Here is a 17,735-nt window from a genome sequence, read left to right as displayed (position 1 = left end):
TCTTTCAAAACGGAAATTTTAAAATCTCGTTTTTTTTTTGCCTTTTATGGAAATTAGTGAAGGCATCGCATCAAAGGTGCGCACCTCGCTGCCCACCTTGGTGTGCTCCGAGGTGCCCACCACGGTGCGCAACGCCGGTGCGAACCCGGGAGCGCCCCGATGTGTGCTCCAAGGTGCGGCGTGCACGAAGTCGGACCCCGGTTTGCCCCGGGTGCGCACCTCGCGTGCACCTTGGTGCGCACACCTTGGCTGGGTTGCGCGGCCTGGTGGGCACCATGGTGCGCACCAAGGAGCGCTCCGAAGTGTGCTCCAAGGTGCGGCGTGCACGAAGTCGGAGCCCGGTTTGCCCCGGGTGCGCACCTTCGCCGCGGTGGGCACCATGGCGTGCACGAAGTCGGAGCCCGGTTTGCCCCGGGTGCGCACCTCGCGTGCACCTTCGCCGGGGTGGGCACCTCGGCTGGGTTGCGCGCCCTGGTGCGCACCAAGGAGCGCTCTGAAGTGTGCTCCAAGGTGCGGCGTGCACGAAGTCGGAGCCCGGTTTGCCCCGGGTGTGCACCTCGGGTGCGCACCTCGCGTGCACCTTCGCTGCGGTGGGCACCTTGGCTGGGTTGCGCGCCTTGGTGGGCACCATGCAGTGCACGAAGTCGGAGCCCGGATTGCCCCGGGCGCGCACCTCCGCCAGGGTGGGCACCTTGGTGCGCACAACTTGCCTGGGCTGCGCACCAGGAAGGGCTCAAGATGGCACCCGCGTTCCGTTTTTTTCACTATCTTTCAGAACGGAAATTTTAAAATCTCGTTTTTTTTTGCCTTTTCTTGAAATTAGTGAAGGCAGCGCATCAAAGGTGCGCAACGCTGGTGCGAACCTGGGAGCGCTCCGATGTGTGCTCCAAGGTGCGGCGTGCACGAAGTCGGACCCCGGTTTGCCCCGGGTGCGCACCTCGCGTGCACCTTGGTGCGCACACCTTGGCTGGGTTGCGCGCCCTGGTGGGCACCATGGTGCGCACCAAGGAGCGCTCCGAAGTGTGCTCCAAGGTGCGGCGTGCACGAAGTCGGAGCCCGGTTTGCCCCGGGTGCGCACCTCGCGTGCACCTTCGCCGCGGTGGGCACCATGGCGTGCACGAAGTCGGAGCCCGGTTTGCCCCGGGTGCGCACCTCGCGTGCACCTTCGCCGGGGTGGGCACCTTGGTGTGCAGACCTTGGCTGGGTTGCGCGCCCTGGTGGGCACCATGGTGCGCACCAAGGAGCGCTCCGAAGTGTGCTCCAAGGTGCGGCCTGCACGAAGTCGGAGCCCGGTTTGCCCCGGGTGTGCACCTCGGGTGGGCACCTTGGTGCGCATGCCTTGCCTGGGCTGCGCACCAGGGCGGGCTCAAGATGGCACCCGCGTTCCTTTTTTTTCACTATCTTTCAAAACGGAAATTTTAAAATCTCATTTTTTTTTGCCTTTTTCTGGAAATTAGTGAAGGCAGCGCATCAAAGGTGCGCACCTCGCTGCCCACCACGGTGCGCAACGCCGGTGGGCACCCGGGAGTGCTTCGAAGTGTGCTCCAAGGTGCTGCGTGCACGTTGTCGGAGCCCGGTTTGCCCCGGGTGCGCACCTCGCGTGCACCTTCGTCGGGGTGGGCACCTTGGCTGGGTTTGCCCCGGCTGCGCTCCGAAGCGGGGTTATTGGAGCGCCGCCTCTTTTTTTGTCGGAGCGTTTGGTGGGGTTTCTCGCATTGGCTCTTCCGAGGCCCGGTTGCCACCCTGGCGCGCACGAAGTCGGAAGTAGGGTTAATTGCCCGGGTGCGCACCTTTGCCAGGGTGGGCACCTTACCTGGGCTGCGCACCAGGGCGGGCTCAAGATGGCACGCGCGTTCCGTTTTTTTCACTATCTTTCAAAACGGAAATTTTAAAATCTCCTTTTTTTTTTGCCTTTTCTGGAAATTAGTGAAGGCAGCGCATCAAAGGTGCGCACCTCGCTGCCCACCTTGGTGTGCTCTGAGGTGCGCACCCGGGAGCGCTACGAAGTGTGCTCCAAGGTGCGGCGTGCACGTTGTCGGAGCCCGGTTTGCCCCGGGTGCGCACCTCGCCTGCACCTTGGCCGGGGTGGGCACCTTGGCTGGGTTTGCCCAGGGTGCGCTCCGAAGCGGGGTTACTGGAGCGCCCCCTCTTTTTTTGTCAGAGCGTTTGGTGGGGTTTCTCGCATTGGCTCTTCCCAGGCCCGGTTGTTGGGTGCGCTCCCACCCTGGCGCGCGCGAAGTTGGAAGTTGGATTAATTGCCCGGGCGCGCACCTTCGCCAGGGTGGGCACCTTGGTGCGCACACCTTGGCTGGGCTGCGCACCAGGGCGGGCTCAAGATGGCACCAGCATTCCCTTTTTCTCACTATCTTTCAAAACGGAAATTTTAAAATCTCGTTTTTTTTTTGCCTTTTATGGAAATTAGTGAAGGCATCGCATCAAAGGTGCGCACCTCGCTGCCCACCTTGGTGTGCTCCGAGGTGCCCACCACGGTGCGCAACGCCGGTGCGAACCCGGGAGCGCCCCGATGTGTGCTCCAAGGTGCGGCGTGCACGAAGTCGGACCCCGGTTTGCCCCGGGTGCGCACCTCGCGTGCACCTTGGTGCGCACACCTTGGCTGGGTTGCGCGGCCTGGTGGGCACCATGGTGCGCACCAAGGAGCGCTCCGAAGTGTGCTCCAAGGTGCGGCGTGCACGAAGTCGGAGCCCGGTTTGCCCCGGGTACGCACCTCGCGTGCACCTTCGCCGGGGTGGGCACCTCGGCTGGGTTGCGCGCCCTGGTGCGCACCAAGGAGCGCTCCGAAGTGTGCTCCAAGGTGCGGCGTGCACGAAGTCGGAGCCCGGTTTGCCCCGGGTGCGCACCTTCGCCGCGGTGCGCACCATGGCGTGCACGAAGTCGGAGCCCGGTTTGCCCCGGGTGCGCACCTCGCGTGCACCTTCGGCGGGGTTGCGCGCCCTGGTGGGCACCATGGTGCGCACCAAGGAGCGCTCCGAAGTGTGCTCCAAGGTGCGGCGTGCACGAAGTCGGAGCCCGGTTTGCCCCGGGTGCGCACCTCGCGTGCACCTTCGGCGGGGTTGCGCGCCCTAGTGGGCACCATGGTGCGCACCAAGGAGCGCTCCGAAGTGTGCTCCAAGGTGCGGCGTGCACGAAGTCGGAGCCCGGTTTGCCCCGGGTGCGCACCTCGCGTGCACCTTCGCCGCGGTGGGCACCATGGCGTGCACGAAGTCGGAGCCCGGTTTGCCCCGGGTGCGCACCTCGCGTGCACCTTCGCCGGGGTGGGCACCTCGGCTGGGTTGCGCGCCCTGGTGCGCACCAAGGAGCGCTCCGAAGTGTGCTCCAAGGTGCGGCGTGCACGAAGTCGGAGCCCGGTTTGCCCCGGGTGCGCACCTCGCGTGCACCTTCGCCAGGGTGGGCACCTCGGTGCGCACACCTTCTCAATGTTTTCTTGCCTTTTCTGGAAATTGGTGAAGGCAGCGCATCAAAGGTGCGCACCTCGGTGTGCTCCGAGGTGCGAACCCGAGAGCGCTCCGAGGTGCCCACGAAGTCGAAAGTCGGGTTAATTGCATTGTTTTCCCCGGGTGCGCTCCGAGGTGCGCAACATCGGCGCGCACCAAGGAGGGCTCCGAAGTGTGCTCCAAGGTGCGCACGATGGCGTGCACCTCTGGTGCGCACGATTCGGAGCTCGGTTTGACCGGGGTGCGCACACCTTGGCTGGGTTGCGCACCTTTTGTGCGCTCCAAGGTGCGCACGAAGTCGGAGCTCGGTTTGCCCCGGGTGCGCACCTTCGCCAGGGTGCGCACCTTGATGCGCACGCCTTGGCTGGGCTGCGCACCTTGGTGGGCGCCATGGTGCGCACCTTTCGTGCGCTCCAAGGTGCGCACGAAGTCGGAGCTCGGTTTGCCCCGGGTGCGCACCTTGGTGGGCGCCATGGTGCACTCCGAGGTGCCCAAGATTGGTGCGCACCAAGGAGCGCTCCGAAGTGCGCTCCAAGGTGCGCGCGAAGTCGAAAGTTGGGTTAATTGTCCGGTTTGCCTCGGGTGCGCACCTTGCGTGCACCTTCGCCAGGGTGGGCGCCTTGGTGCGCACACCTTGGCTGGGCTGCGCACACCTTGGCACCCGCGTTTCCTTCATTTTAAATTTTTTTTTTTTACAATCTCTCAAGTGGGAAATTCTATAATCTCAACTTTTTTTGCCTTTTCAGGAAACTTTTGAATGGAGCGCATCATTGGTGCGCTCCGAAGTGTGCTCCAAAGCTCTCTCCAGCTGCGTGCACCTGCCCCGGCCGCGCACCCGGCCCCGCCCAGCTTCGCTCACCTGTCCCGGGCGTCTGGTGCGGAACCTTAGAGTAAGAAACATCACCGTGCACCTTGGCCAACGTGCGCGACTCGACCGAGCGCGCACTGGCCGAGGTGCACACCGATTTCACCTGGGTGCGCGCGCAGCACCTCGGGCGCACCGGGGTGCGCGCACAACGCCCGGGTTGCACCGTGGCCTGTGTGCTCGGGGTGCCTCGGGTGCGCGCTCGGTGTCGCCCCCGCGCGCGCGGTAGTGCGGGCAGCGCACCCCGGCCCGGCCCGGCCCCGACGAGAACGCAAACGGGCAAAAGGTTTATTCAAATAGCATTGCGACGCCCGGCGAAAAACTAAAAAAGGGTGCAACACCGGGACTTCCCGGGAGGTCACCCATCCCAGTACTACTCCGGCCCAAGCGCGCTTAACTGCGGAGTTCTGATGGGATCCGGTGCACTAATGCTGGTATGATCGCACCCGTTATGAGCTTGTCGCAGTGTGTACTTAGCAAACCGCGACCCACGTGCGAATCCACCCCGGCCACCCACCCCCGTCGAGGTGCACACCCTCCCTCGCGAAGTGCGCCCCGTTCGCCAAGTGTGAGCCCTGCCCGGGTGCGCGCACCTTGCTAGGGCGTCGGGTGTGCACCCGGCCCGGCCTACGTGCGTGCACCTGGAGGGGGCGTCGTGTGCGTGCAGTGTCCCGTCTGCAACGCGGTGCCCACACACCACCTCGGGCGCAACGACCTGCGCTCACATGTGGGCCGAGTGCACCTTGGTGCATGTTCGGGGCGCCTCGGGTGCACGCTCGATCTTGCCCCGGTGCACCAAGGCGCTCGGTTTGCCCCGGGTGCGCACTTGGTGCAAGGTGGGCACCCAAAATAGGGATCAAGCACCAAAACACAAGTTTCGGGATGCAAAATGGGACCCAAGGACCACAAATGCGTTCCAAGACCCATGATGGGTCCACGAGAACAAAAATGTGTTCCGAGACTTAATAAACAAATATTGGGTTTTAGGAGAAGAAACATGCTCTGATGCCCAAAACGAGAATCGACCCCGAAAAGGCCACAGGCCAAAAGTGGGATGCGAGACAAAAAAAAATGGGACCCGAGGACCAAAATTGGGTTCCCAGGTCGAAGACAGGGCAACCGGACAAGAAACGACCTCTAAGGCTCGAAATGAGTCCCGACGACTAAAACTTGACAAGAAGCACCCATCAGGCACCCAACTCGACACCCATGGGATGCCGACCCACCCGGGCTTCCACCTAGCACACCTTGGCACCCACCCACCCTCGCACCCAACCTCGCACCCAACTTAGCACCTTTGAACCCACATTGGCACTCACCCTGACCCTGGCACCTTGGAACCCACATTGGCACTCACCTTGACCCTGGCACCCACCTTTGCACTCACCTTGGGACCCACCCTGGCTCCCACCTCGGCACCCACCCAGACACCCACCTTGGTTCCTTGGCACCCACCTTGGATCCTTGGCACCCACCCCGACACCCACCTTGGCACGCAACTTGGCTACTTGCCACCCACCTTGGCTCCTTGACGCCCACCCCGACAACCACCCCGTGACCTACCCTGGCTAGGGTTGGTGCACACCCACCCTGGTGCCCACCTTGGCACCCACCCTATGACCCACCTTGGCACGCACCTTAGTACCCACCCCGTTACCCACCCTAGGACCCACCCCGTGACCCACCTTGGCCAGGGTGGGTGCACCCACCCTGGTGCCCACCTTGGCACCCACCCATCCTAGCACCCAGCCTGTGACCGGGCTTGGAACCCAACCTTGCACCCGCACCCGTCTTGGCCAGTGTGGGTGCGCACCCATCCTGGCACCCACGTTGTGACACACCCTTTAACCCACGCACCCTAGCACCCACGTTGGCACCCACCTTGGAACCCAACCTAGCAACTTGGCACCCACCCCGTGACCCACCTTGGCATCCACCATAGCAGTCGCCGACTTGGCACCCACCTCGGCACCCACCTTGACACTTGTGGACCCACCTTGCCACTCACCCTAGCATCGACCCATCCTAGCACCCACCCTGGCACCTTTGCACCCTAGCACTCACCCATCCTAGCACCTAACCTGTGACCCACCTTGACACTCACCCTCGCACCCACCTTGGAACCCAACCTAGCACCCACCCACCCTGACACCAACCCTAGCACCTACCCACCCTTGCACCCACCCTGTGACCCATCTTGGCACCCACCCATCCTACCACTCAACCTATCACCCACCTTCTCACCCACCTTGGCATCCACCTTAGCACCCACCCACACTGGCACCTTGGCACCCACCTCGGGCAAGGTGGGTGCACACCCACCCTGGCACCCAATTTAGAACCCACCGAGCATGTTACCCACCTTGGCACCCACATTGCAGCCCACCCTAGTACCCACCCTATGACCCACATTGGCATCCACACCCTAGCACCCAGGCACCTCGACACCCGCCTTGACACCCACCCTAGCACTGAACCTGTGACCCACCTTGGAACTCACCCTAGAACCCACCCACCCTGTGAACCACCTTGGCATCCACCTTAGCACCCACCCACCTTGGCACCCACTCTAGCACTCACCCATCCTAACACCCAACTTGTTACCCACCTTGGCACCCGCCCTCGCGTCCACCTTGAAACCCACCCTAGCACCCACCCACGCAGGAGCCCACCTTGGCACCCAACCTAACACCCACGCATCCTGGCACCCAACTTGTGACCCACCTTGGAACCCACCCTAGTACCCACCTTTGAACCCACTATATCACCAACCCACCTTGGCACCCACCCTATGACCCTCTTTGGAATCCACCCTAGCACGCACCCACCCTGGCACCCACCATGGAGCGCACCCTAGCACCCACCCACCTCGGCACGCACCTCAACACCCACCTTGGTGTGCGCACTGCGCCAACCTCTCAAAGACCCTATGTGGTGCGCTCCAAAGTGTACACCTTTGGTGCGCTCCAAGGTGCGCACCTTTGGTGCACACCGAGGTGCACACCAAAGTGTGCACCGAGGTGAGCACCAAAGTGCACTCCAGGGTGCACACCAAGGCGTGCACCTTTGGTGCGGTCAATGCAAACGAATTCGGAAGTTGGGGTCGATGTCCTAATCGCTGCTGCAGACTACACGTATGAGAATCGGACAAATAGCTTTATATAGGGGAGGTGTTGCGTTTGATGGGTCGACTCCCCTGGTTGTGTGCACTGCACCAACTTCAAAGACCCTGTCTTGTTTAAGAAGTCAAAAGTTGGGGTGGATGTCCTAATCATTGCTGCAGTCTACGCATGTATGAGAATCAGACAAATAGCTTATATAGGGGAGGTGTTGCATTCGGTGGGTTGACTCCCCTGGTTGTGCGCACTGCGCCAACCTCAAAGACCCCGCATAGCAGAAGAAGTCGGAAGTCGGATTTTGGTGAGCACCAAGGCGTGCACCTTTGGTGCGGTCAACGCAGACGAATTCAGAAGTTGGGGTGGATGTCCTAATCGTTGTTGCAGGCTACACATGTATGAGAATCAGACAAATAGCTTATATAGGGGAGGTGTTGGGTTTGATGGGTCAACTCCCTTGGTTGTGCGCATTACGCCAACCTCAAAGACCTTGTTTTCGTTAAGAAGTCAAAAGTTGGGGTCAATGTCCTAATGGCTCCTGCAGGCTACACATGTATGAGAATCGGACAAATAGCTTATATAGGGGAGGTGTTGGGTTTGATGGGTCGACTCCCCTGGTTGTGCGCATTACGTCAACCTCAAAGACCTTGTTTTCGTTAAGAAGTCAAAAGTTGGGGTCGATGTCCTAATTGCTCCTGTAGACTACACATGTATGAGAATCAGACAAATAGCTTATATAGGGGAGGTGTTGGGTTTGATGGGTTGACTCCCCTAGTTGTTCGCATTACACCAACCTCAAAGACCTTGTTTTCGTTTAGAAGCCGAAAGTTGGGGTCGATGTCCTAATTGCTCCTGCAGGCTACGCATGTATGAGAATCAGACAAATAGCTTATATAGGGGAGGTGTTGGGTTTGATGGGTCGACTCCCCTGGTTGTGCGCATTGCGCCAACCTCAAAGACCCTGCATTGCGGATGAAGTCGAAAGTCAGAGTTTGGTGTGCTACAAGGTGTGGTCGAAGGTGCTCACCTAGGTGTGCACCTTTGGAGCACAGGAAAAGTGCCCTCCAAAAGTGCGCACCTTTGGAGTGCACAAAAGTGCCCTCCAAAAGTGCGCACCTTTGGAGCGCAGAAAAGTGCCCTCCAAAAAGTGCCCTCCAAAAGTGCGCACCTTTGGAGCGCAGAAAAGTGCCCTCCAAAAAGTGCCCTCCAAAAGTGCGCACCTTTGGAGCGCAGAAAAGTGCCCTCCAAAAAGTGCCCTCCAAAAGTGCGCACCTTTGGAGCGCAGAAAAGTGCCCTCCAAAAGTGCGCACCTTTGGAGCGCAGAAAAGTGCCCTCCAAAAAGTGCCCTCCAAAAGTGCGCACCTTTGGAGCGCAGAAAAGTGCCCTCCAAAAAGTGCCCTCCAAAAGTGCGCACCTTTGGAGCGCAGAAAAGTGCCCTCCAAAAAGTGCCCTCCAAAAGTGCGCACCTTTGGAGCGCAGAAAAGTGCCCTCCAAAAAGTGCCCTCCAAAAGTGCGCACCTTTGGAGCGCAGAAAAGTGCCCTCCAAAAAGTGCCCTCCAAAAGTGCGCACCTTTGGAGCGCAGAAAAGTGCCCTCCAAAAGTGCGCACTTTTGGTGCGCACCAAGGCGCTGGTTCGGTCGTTGCAGGCGAGTTCGGAAGTTGGGGTCGATGTCCTGAGCGGAGGTGCAAACTACACAGGTGTCGGAATCGGACAAATAGCTTATATAGGGGAGGTGTATGCTTCGATGGGTCGACTCCCCAGGTTGAGCGCACCGCGCCAACCTCAAAGACCCTACGGTATGGATGAAGTCGGAAGTTGGGTCCGATGACCGATTCGATTAGTAGGTATGCTCATGAGGTCGGAATTTGGGTCCGATGACCTGCCATGTGCAGGAAGGCGAATGTTGACACTGTGCGTTGCAAGGTGCACACCAAGGCGCTGGTGCGGTCTTTTTAGTCGAGTTCGGAAGTTGGGGTCGATGTCCTGATCGGAGGTGCAAGCTACACAGGTGTGGGAATCGGACAAATAGCTTATATAGGGGAGGTGTATGCTTCGTTGGGTCGACTCCCCGGGTTGAGCGCACCGCGCCAACCTCAAAGACCCTACGGTATGGATGAAGTCGGAAGTTGGGTCCGATGACCGATTCGATATGTAGGCATACTCGCGAGGTCGGAATTTGGGTCCGATGACCTGCCACGTGCAGGAAGGCGAATGTTGGCACTGTGCGTTGCAAGGTGCGCACCAAGGCGCTGGTTCGGTCGTTGGAGGCGAGTTCGGAAGTTGGGGTCGATGTCTTGATTGGAGGTGCAAACTACACAGGTGTGGGAATCGGACAAATAGCTTATATAGGGGAGGTGTATGCTTCGTTGGGTCGACTCCCCGGGTTGAGCGCACCGCGCCAACCTCAAAGACCCTACGGTATGGATGAAGTCGGAAGTTGGGTCCGATGACCGATTCGATATGTAGGCATACTCGCGAGGTCGGAATTTGGGTCCGATGACCTGCCATGTGCAGGAAGGCGAATGTTGGGACTGTGCGTCGCAAGGTGCGCACCAAGGCGCTGGTGCCGTCGTTGCAGTCGAGTTCGGAAGTTGGGGTCGATGTCCTGGTCAGAGGTGCAAACTACACAGGTGTGGGAATCGGACAAATAGCTTATATAGGGGAGGTGTATGCTTCGATGGGTCGACTCCCTGGGTTGAGCGCACCGCGCCAACCTCAAAGACCCTACAGTATGGATGAAGTCGGAAGTTGGGTCCGATGACCGATTCGATACGTAGGCATATTGGCGAGGTCTGAATTTGTGTCCGATGACCTGCCATGCGCAGGAAGGCGGAATTTGGGTCCGATGACCGAGTTGATGGCGTGCCATGCGCAGAAAGGCGGAATTTGGGTCCGATGACCGAGTTGATGTTGATGGCCCGCCATGCACAGGAAGGCGGAATTTGGGTCCGATGACCGATTTGAAGGCGTGCCATACGCAAAAAGGCGGAGTTTGGGTCCGATGACCGAGTTGATATTGATGGCCCGCCATGCGCAGGAAGGCGGAATTTGGGTCCGATGACCTGACATACGCATGGAGTCCGACTCGGGGGCCGATGTTCGATTCGATGACTTGCATTGTGGGTAAAGTCGGAAGTTGTGGTCTTTGACCCGATTCGATGACCAGACTTCGGCTGCTTGAGAATCGGACAAATAACTTATATAGGGGAGGTAGTGTTCTCGAGCATCCTCCCCCCGTGCCCGTTTATGTCGATTGATGCTGGTGCTCGACTGGTTGGAGCGCTCGGATGCAAAAATCTTGCACCAGGATTTATCGATTGTGATGGACACGGCAAGTCTCCTGATTGCTATGCAGGAGCTCATCGTGAATCTCTATGCGGCCTTGGTATGGACTCGACCTGCGGAATGGTTCGGCAATGGTAGTCGCTCCAACACGTCCTTGCAATGGCCACAGAGGTGATTCGACTAGAGCTCCAGTCTAGCTTTTGGGTTGCTTGGCGGACTGGTATAGCCGCGATCGAGTTCCGGCCATGAACGTTTTAGATAGCTCTTGGGCTTTCTGGGACGGAAGTCGGAAGTTTGGGCTGTTGTCCGATTTGATGACCATTCTTCGGATGTGTGAGAATCGGACAAATAACTTATATAGGGGACTGTGTTGTCTCACGCAGCCCCCTCCGTGCCCCTCTATCTCGACCGATGTTGGTGCTTGAAAGGGTTGGGATCGCTCGGATTTATAAACGTGCACCACCATTTGTCGAGTGTGAGGGACGCGGCAGGTCTCCTAAATGCTATGCGGGCGCTCTCTGAGAATCTCTATCCGGCCTCGACACAGACTAGTCTTGCTGAATGGTTTGGCACTGGTAGTCGATCCAACACGTCGTTGTTGTGGCCGCCTAGGCGATTCGATTCGAGCCCCCGTCTAGCTTTTGGGTTGCTTGGCGGATTTTGCCCTATCCGCAAGTGAGCTCGGTCCCTAAACGTTCGAGAAACCCGATTGCTATGCGCCGACTCTCTTTCTTGCGAGCCTCCATCTAGCTTTTGGGTCTCTACGGAACGGAAGTCGGAATCTGGGACCGTTGTTTGATTCGACGAGGCAGACTACGGTTGTGCGAGAATCGGACAAATAACTTATATAGGGGAGGTGTTGACTGGAGCATTCTCCCCCGTGCCCCTCTAACTCGACCAATGCTGGCGCTCGAACGGTGGTAGCGCTCGGATTTTCATTGAGCGCCAGCATTGGTCGATTTAGAGGGGCATGCGAGATTCCCGAATGCTATGCGAGGGCTCTAACGGAAATGTCTATTGGTTTCGGTATGGATGCAATTGCGAGTGGTTCGGCAAAGGTAGTCGTTCCGATGCGTCCATGTCGTGGCCAAATCGATAATTCGATTTGAGCCCTCGTATAGCATTTGGGTCTCTCGATGTGATTCCGCATTCCAGTCCCTTTGGGCACTGCTTGAGCCGCATCCCAGGGGGTTCCCTTCCCAATAATCTGCCTCGCAACCCGATTGCTATGCGGTGAGGCTCCTCGGCCGCCTCGGAACTATCTGTGTATCAGACGCATCGCGGGATAAGGGGTTGGCAACGGTAGTCGCCCCAAGCGCGTCCGATGCTTGGACCATTCCGAGGCGGCCCTGAAGCCTCTTCCGTCTAGCCGTTGGGTCCTTCTCGCCGCATCCCTCGCCTCGCACCCCGATTGCTATGCGGTGAGGCTCCTCGGCCGCCTCGGAACTATCTGTGTATCGGACGCGTCGCGGGATAAGGGGTTGTCACTGGTAGTCGCCCCAAGCGCGTCCGATGCTTGGACCATTCCGAGGCGGCCCTGAAGCCTCTTCCGTCTAGCCGTTGGGTCCTTCTCGCCGCATCCCTCGCCTCGCACCCCGATTGCTATGCGGTGAGGCTCCTCGGCCGCCTCGGAACTATCTGTGTATCGGACGCGTCGCGGGATAAGGGGTTGTCATTGGTAGTCGCCCCAAGCGCGTCCGATGCTTGGACCATTCCGAGGCGGCCCTGAAGCCTCTTCCGTCTAGCCGTTGGGTCCTTCTCGCCGCATCCCTCGCCTCGCACCCCGATTGCTATGCGGTGAGGCTCCTCGGCCGCCTCGGAACTATCTGTGTATCGGACGCGTCGCGGGATAAGGGGTTGTCACTGGTAGTCGCCCCAAGCGCGTCCGATGCTTGGACCATTCCGAGGCGGCCCTGAAGCCTCTTCCGTCTAGCCGTTGGGTCCTTCTCGCCGCATCCCTCGCCTCGCACCCCGATTGCTATGCGGTGAGGCTCCTCGGCCGCCTCGGAACTATCTGTGTATCGGACGCGTCGCGGGATAAGGGGTTGTCACTGGTAGTCGCCCCAAGCGCGTTCGATGCTTGGACCATTCCGAGGCGGCCCTGAAGCCTCTTCCGTCTAGCCGTTGGGTCCTTCTCGCCGCATCCCTCGCCTCGCACCCCGATTGCTATGCGGTGAGGCTCCTCGGCCGCCTTGGAACTATCTGTGTATCGGACGCGTCGCGGGATAAGGGGTTGTCACTGGTAGTCGCCCCAAGCGCGTCCGATGCTTGGACCATTCCGAGGCGGACCCGAAGCCTCTTCCGTCTAGCCGTTGGGTCCTTCTCGCCGCATCCTTCGCCTCGCACCCCGATTGCTATGCGGTGAGGCTCCTCGGCCGCCTCGGAACTATCTGTGTATCGGACGCGTCGCGGGATAAGGGGTTGTCACTGGTAGTCGCCCCAAGCGCGTCCGATGCTTGGACCATTCCGAGGCGGACCCGAAGCCTCTTCCGTCTAGCCGTTGGGTCCTTCTCGCCGCATCCCTCGCCTCGCACCCCGATTGCTATGCGGTGAGGCTCCTCGGCCGCCTTGGAACTATCTGTGTATCGGACGCGTCGCGGGATAAGGGGTTGTCACTGGTAGTCGCCCCAAGCGCGTCCGATGCTTGGACCATTCCGAGGCGGACCCGAAGCCTCTTCCGTCTAGCCGTTGGGTCCTTCTCGCCGCATCCCTCGCCTCGCACCCCGATTGCTATGCGGTGAGGCTCCTCGGCCGCCTTGGAACTATCTGTGTATCGGACGCGTCGCGGGATAAGGGGTTGTCACTGGTAGTCGCCCCAAGCGCGTCCGATGCTTGGACCATTCCGAGGCGGACCCGAAGCCTCTTCCGTCTAGCCGTTGGGTCCTTCTCGCCGCATCCCTCGCCTCGCACCCCGATTGCTATGCGGTGAGGCTCCTCGGCCGCCTTGGAACTATCTGTGTATCGGACGCGTCGCGGGATAAGGGGTTGTCACTGGTAGTCGCCCCAAGCGCGTCCGATGCTTGGACCATTCCGAGGCGGCCCCGAAGCCTCTTCCGTCTAGCCGTTGGGTCCTTCTCGCCGCATCCCTCGCCTCGCACCCCGATTGCTATGCGGTGAGGCTCCTCGGCCGCCTTGGAACTATCTGTGTATCGGACGCGTCGCGGGATAAGGGGTTGTCACTGGTAGTCGCCCCAAGCGCGTCCGATGCTTGGACCATTCCGAGGCGGCCCCGAAGCCTCTTCCGTGTAGCCGTTGGGTCCTTCTCGCCGCATCCCTCGCCTCGCACCCCGATTGCTATGCGGTGAGGCTCCTCGGCCGCCTTGGAACTATCTGTGTATCGGACGCGTCGCGGGATAAGGGGTTGTCACTGGTAGTCGCCCCAAGCGCGTCCGATGCTTGGACCATTCCGAGGCGGACCTGAAGCCTCTTCCCTCTAGCCGTTGGGGCTTTCTCGCCGCATCCCTCGCCTCGCACCCTGATTGCTATGCTGTGAGGCTCCTCGGCCGCCTTGGAACTATCTGTGTATCGGACGCATCGCGGGATAAGGGGTTGGCAGTGGTAGTCGCCCCAAGCGCATCCGATGCTTGGACCATTCCGAGGCGGCCCTGCAGCCTCTTCCGTCTAGCCGTTGGGGCCATCTCGCCGCATCCCCCACCTCGCACCACGATTGCTATGCGGTGAGGCTCCTTGGCCGCCTCGGAACTATCTGTGTATCGGACGCATCGCGGGATAAGGGGTTGTCACTGGTAGTCGCCCCAAGCGCGTCCGATGCTTGGACTATTCCGAGGCGGCCCTGCAGCCTCTTCCGTCTAGCCGTTGGGGCCATCTCGCTGCATCCCCCACCTCCTCGGCCGCCTCGGAACTATCTGTGTATCGGACGCATCGCGGGATAAGGGGTTGGCAGTGGTAGTCGCCCCAAGCGCGTCCGATGCTTGGACTATTCCGAGGCAGCCCTGCAGCCTCTTCCGTCTAGCCTTTGGGGCCATCTCGCCGCATCCCTCGCCTCGCACCCCGATTGCTATGCGGTGAGGCTCCTCGGCCGCCTGGGAACTATCTTCGTATCGGACGCATCGCGGGATAAGGGGTTGTCACTGGTAGTCGCCCCAAGCGCGTCCGATGCTTGGACTATTCCGAGGCGGCCCTGTGGCCTCTTCCGTCTAGCCGTTGGGGCCATCTCGCCGCATCCCCCACCTCGCACCCCGATTGCTATGCGGTGAGGCTCTTCGGCCGCCTTGGAACTATCTTCGTATCGGACGCATCGCGGGATAAGGGGTTGTCACTGGTAGTGGCCCCAAGCGCGTCCGATGCTTGGACTATTCCGAGGCGGCCCTGCAGCCTCTTCCGTCTAGCCGTTGGGGCCATCTCGCCGCATCCCCCACCTCGCACCCCGATTGCTATGCGGTGAGGCTCCTCGGCCGCCTTGGAACTATCTTCGTATCGGACGCATCGCGGGATAAGGGGTTGTCACTGGTAGTCGCCCCAAGCGCGTCCGATGCTTGGACTATTCCGACGCGGCCCTGTGGCCTCTTCCGTCTAGCCGTTGGGGCCATCTCGCCGCATCCCCCACCTCGCACCCCGATTGCTATGCGGTGAGGCTCCTCGGCCGCCTTGGAACCATCTTCGTATCGGACGCATCGCGGGATAGGGGGCTGTCACTGGTAGTCGCCCCAAGCGTGTCCGATGCTTGGACCATTCCTAGGCGGCCCTGAAGCCTCTTCCGTCTAGCCGTTGGGGCCTTCCCGCCCCATCCCTCGCCTCGCACCCCCGATTGCTATGCGGTGAGGCTCCTCGGCCGCCTTGGAACCATCTGTGTATCGGACGCATCGCGGGATAAGGGGTTGGCACTGGCAGTCGCCCCAAGCGCGTCCGATGCTTGGACCATTCCGAGGTGGCCCTGAAGCCTCTTCCGTCTAGCCGTTGGGGCCTTCCCGCCCCATCCCTCGCCTCGCACCCCGATTGATATGCGGTGAGGCTCCTCGGCCGCCTTGGAACTATCTGTGTATCGGACGCATCGCGGGATAAGGGGTTGGCACTGGTAGTCGTCCCAATCGCATCCGATGCTTGGACCATTCCGAGGCGGCCCTGCAGCCTCTTCCGTTTAGCCGTCGGGGCCTTCCCGCCGCATCCCTCGCCTCGCATCCCGATTCCTATGCGGTGAGTCTTCTCGGCCGCCGCGGAACTATACCTGTTATTGCTACTGCATCCTTCGGCTGGTAACCTCCTCTGCCGCCTTGGAACGTTCTCTTTGTCGGACGCGTCGCGGGATAAGGGGTTGGCACTGGTAGTCGCCCCAAGCGCGCCCGATGCATAGACCGCTCCGAGTCGACCTTGCTTTCAGCCTCTCACATGCATAGACCTCTCTGAGTCGACCCTGCAGCCTCTCACGTTTAGCCTTTGGAATCTCGCCTCACAACATGATTGCTATCCTTGATGCATCCCTTGCCTCGAGCCCTGATTGCTTTCTTGGCTGCATCCCTCCTCTCCTCACAGCCCGGTTGTCATCACTGCTTCATCCGTCGCTTCATGCATTCTGGCTGCTGGGCCCTTCCCACCGCACACCTCGATTGCTATCTCTTCTGCATCACACACCCCGATTGCTATCTCTGCTACATCCCTCGGCTCTCACTTCTGCATCCTTCGCCTCACACCTCGATTGCTATCAATGCTGCATCCGTAACCTCACACCCCGATTGCTATGCGGGGAGGCTCCTTGGCCGCCTTGGAAATTTCTGTGTGTCGGACGCACCGCGGGATAAGGGGTTGGCACTGGTAGTCGCCCCAAGTGCGCCCGATTCTTAGACCGCTTCGAGGTGACCTCGTAGCCTCTTTCGTCCAGGCTTCCTGCCTTCAACGCCCTTTTTACACCTCGATTGCTATGCGCGGGCTCGTTGGCGTCTATCACCTCTCTGCGAAGAGTGGCACGATGATTGTTGGGGTAAATCGTAGCAGTCCGATCTCTGGCCTTGGGCCATTGTGAGGGCTGATCGATTTCCTGTGCGCATCTCGTGTTCGCCCAGTAACAGACTCGACGACTTGTAATCGGTCTTGTTCCCGATTGTTCCTGGAGGTAGTCTTCGGAACTCTTGGATTTGACCTGTCACTCGAACTGTCCTCTTCCGAGGATGCTTGTGTGTGTGTGCTTGTGCCATTTCCTTGGCGGTATTAACGAGATATTAAAGAGCGGAGTGAGCGCCTCGCCCAGCTATGTTTGGGGCTCTCACTCCCTTACCCGGTGTGCGACCGCTTTGCACGTAGGTTGCGGAGCATCGCGACTCTTTCGATGTTTGGCGGTTGTCTTCCGGTGATGCGTTGGTCCCGAAGTGCACGTTACTAGCATTTCTGCCATTGTTCTCGATCTTTGGCACGTTCCTTCGTTGCAATTGGATATATATCTCCGTTTATACGCGCAGGCTTCTCCCGCCTATTCAGCGCTGTCCCACTCTCAGCACTCTCGTGGTCTCCTTGGCTTCTCTCTCCCGTGAGCGAGCTCTCTTCTCGAGTCTTTTCCATGTCCCATGGAGGTTGCCTTGCGAAATTCGGGCACACAAACGTGACCGGATAAGAGCGGAATTGCCTATGAGGAGAAGCTCACCTTAGGGAGCAGCAATGCCGAGTGTTTCGACAGAGGGTAGAGGGGGCGTTGTTTGGGCGGTTGCACAAAAGAGTGCTACGTTTGCACTGAAGGTTGCTTCTTCGTCTCCGACGAACTCTTCGAGGCAAAAAAGCTTGTTTACGGGGTCGAGGTGGGACTGTTCGTGCGAGTTGCGCCACCAAAAGTGCGTAGGGGGCATATACCTGGGAAATGGATGTCTCTGAGTGGCCTTACTCGGTCGCGTGCACGGTGCATTCTCTAACGGCAGGACTGTCGCGAGCATGTGCGGTTCGGATGTTTTCGGGTAAAGGGTTCCGTACGGGATGTTCTTCCCAGGCTCCTGTGAACCGAGACTCTGCATCGTCATGCTCCGGCTCCCGTGGGTGCTTCATGCCTCGTCGAGCTGTTTGTCGTGGACGATTAA

General features: G+C 59.8%; 1 non-coding gene across 1 annotated transcript; it reads right to left on the bottom strand.

Annotated features, from left to right (window-relative positions):
• Nucleotides 1-4,646: 4,646 nt before the first annotated feature.
• Nucleotides 4,647-4,765, bottom strand: LOC131867579 (5S ribosomal RNA). Its single transcript, XR_009366131.1, has one exon. It is a non-coding gene; the product is annotated as a 5S ribosomal RNA (ribosomal RNA).
• Between the last annotated feature and the right edge of the window lie 12,970 nt (nt 4,766-17,735).

The sequence above is a fragment of the Cryptomeria japonica genome, unplaced genomic scaffold (genome assembly GCF_030272615.1).
Source record: "Cryptomeria japonica unplaced genomic scaffold, Sugi_1.0 HiC_scaffold_175, whole genome shotgun sequence".
Taxonomy (NCBI): domain Eukaryota; kingdom Viridiplantae; phylum Streptophyta; class Pinopsida; order Cupressales; family Cupressaceae; genus Cryptomeria; species Cryptomeria japonica.
The sequence above is the reverse complement of the archived record's forward strand: the minus strand, read 5'-3'. Positions and strand labels throughout refer to the sequence as shown.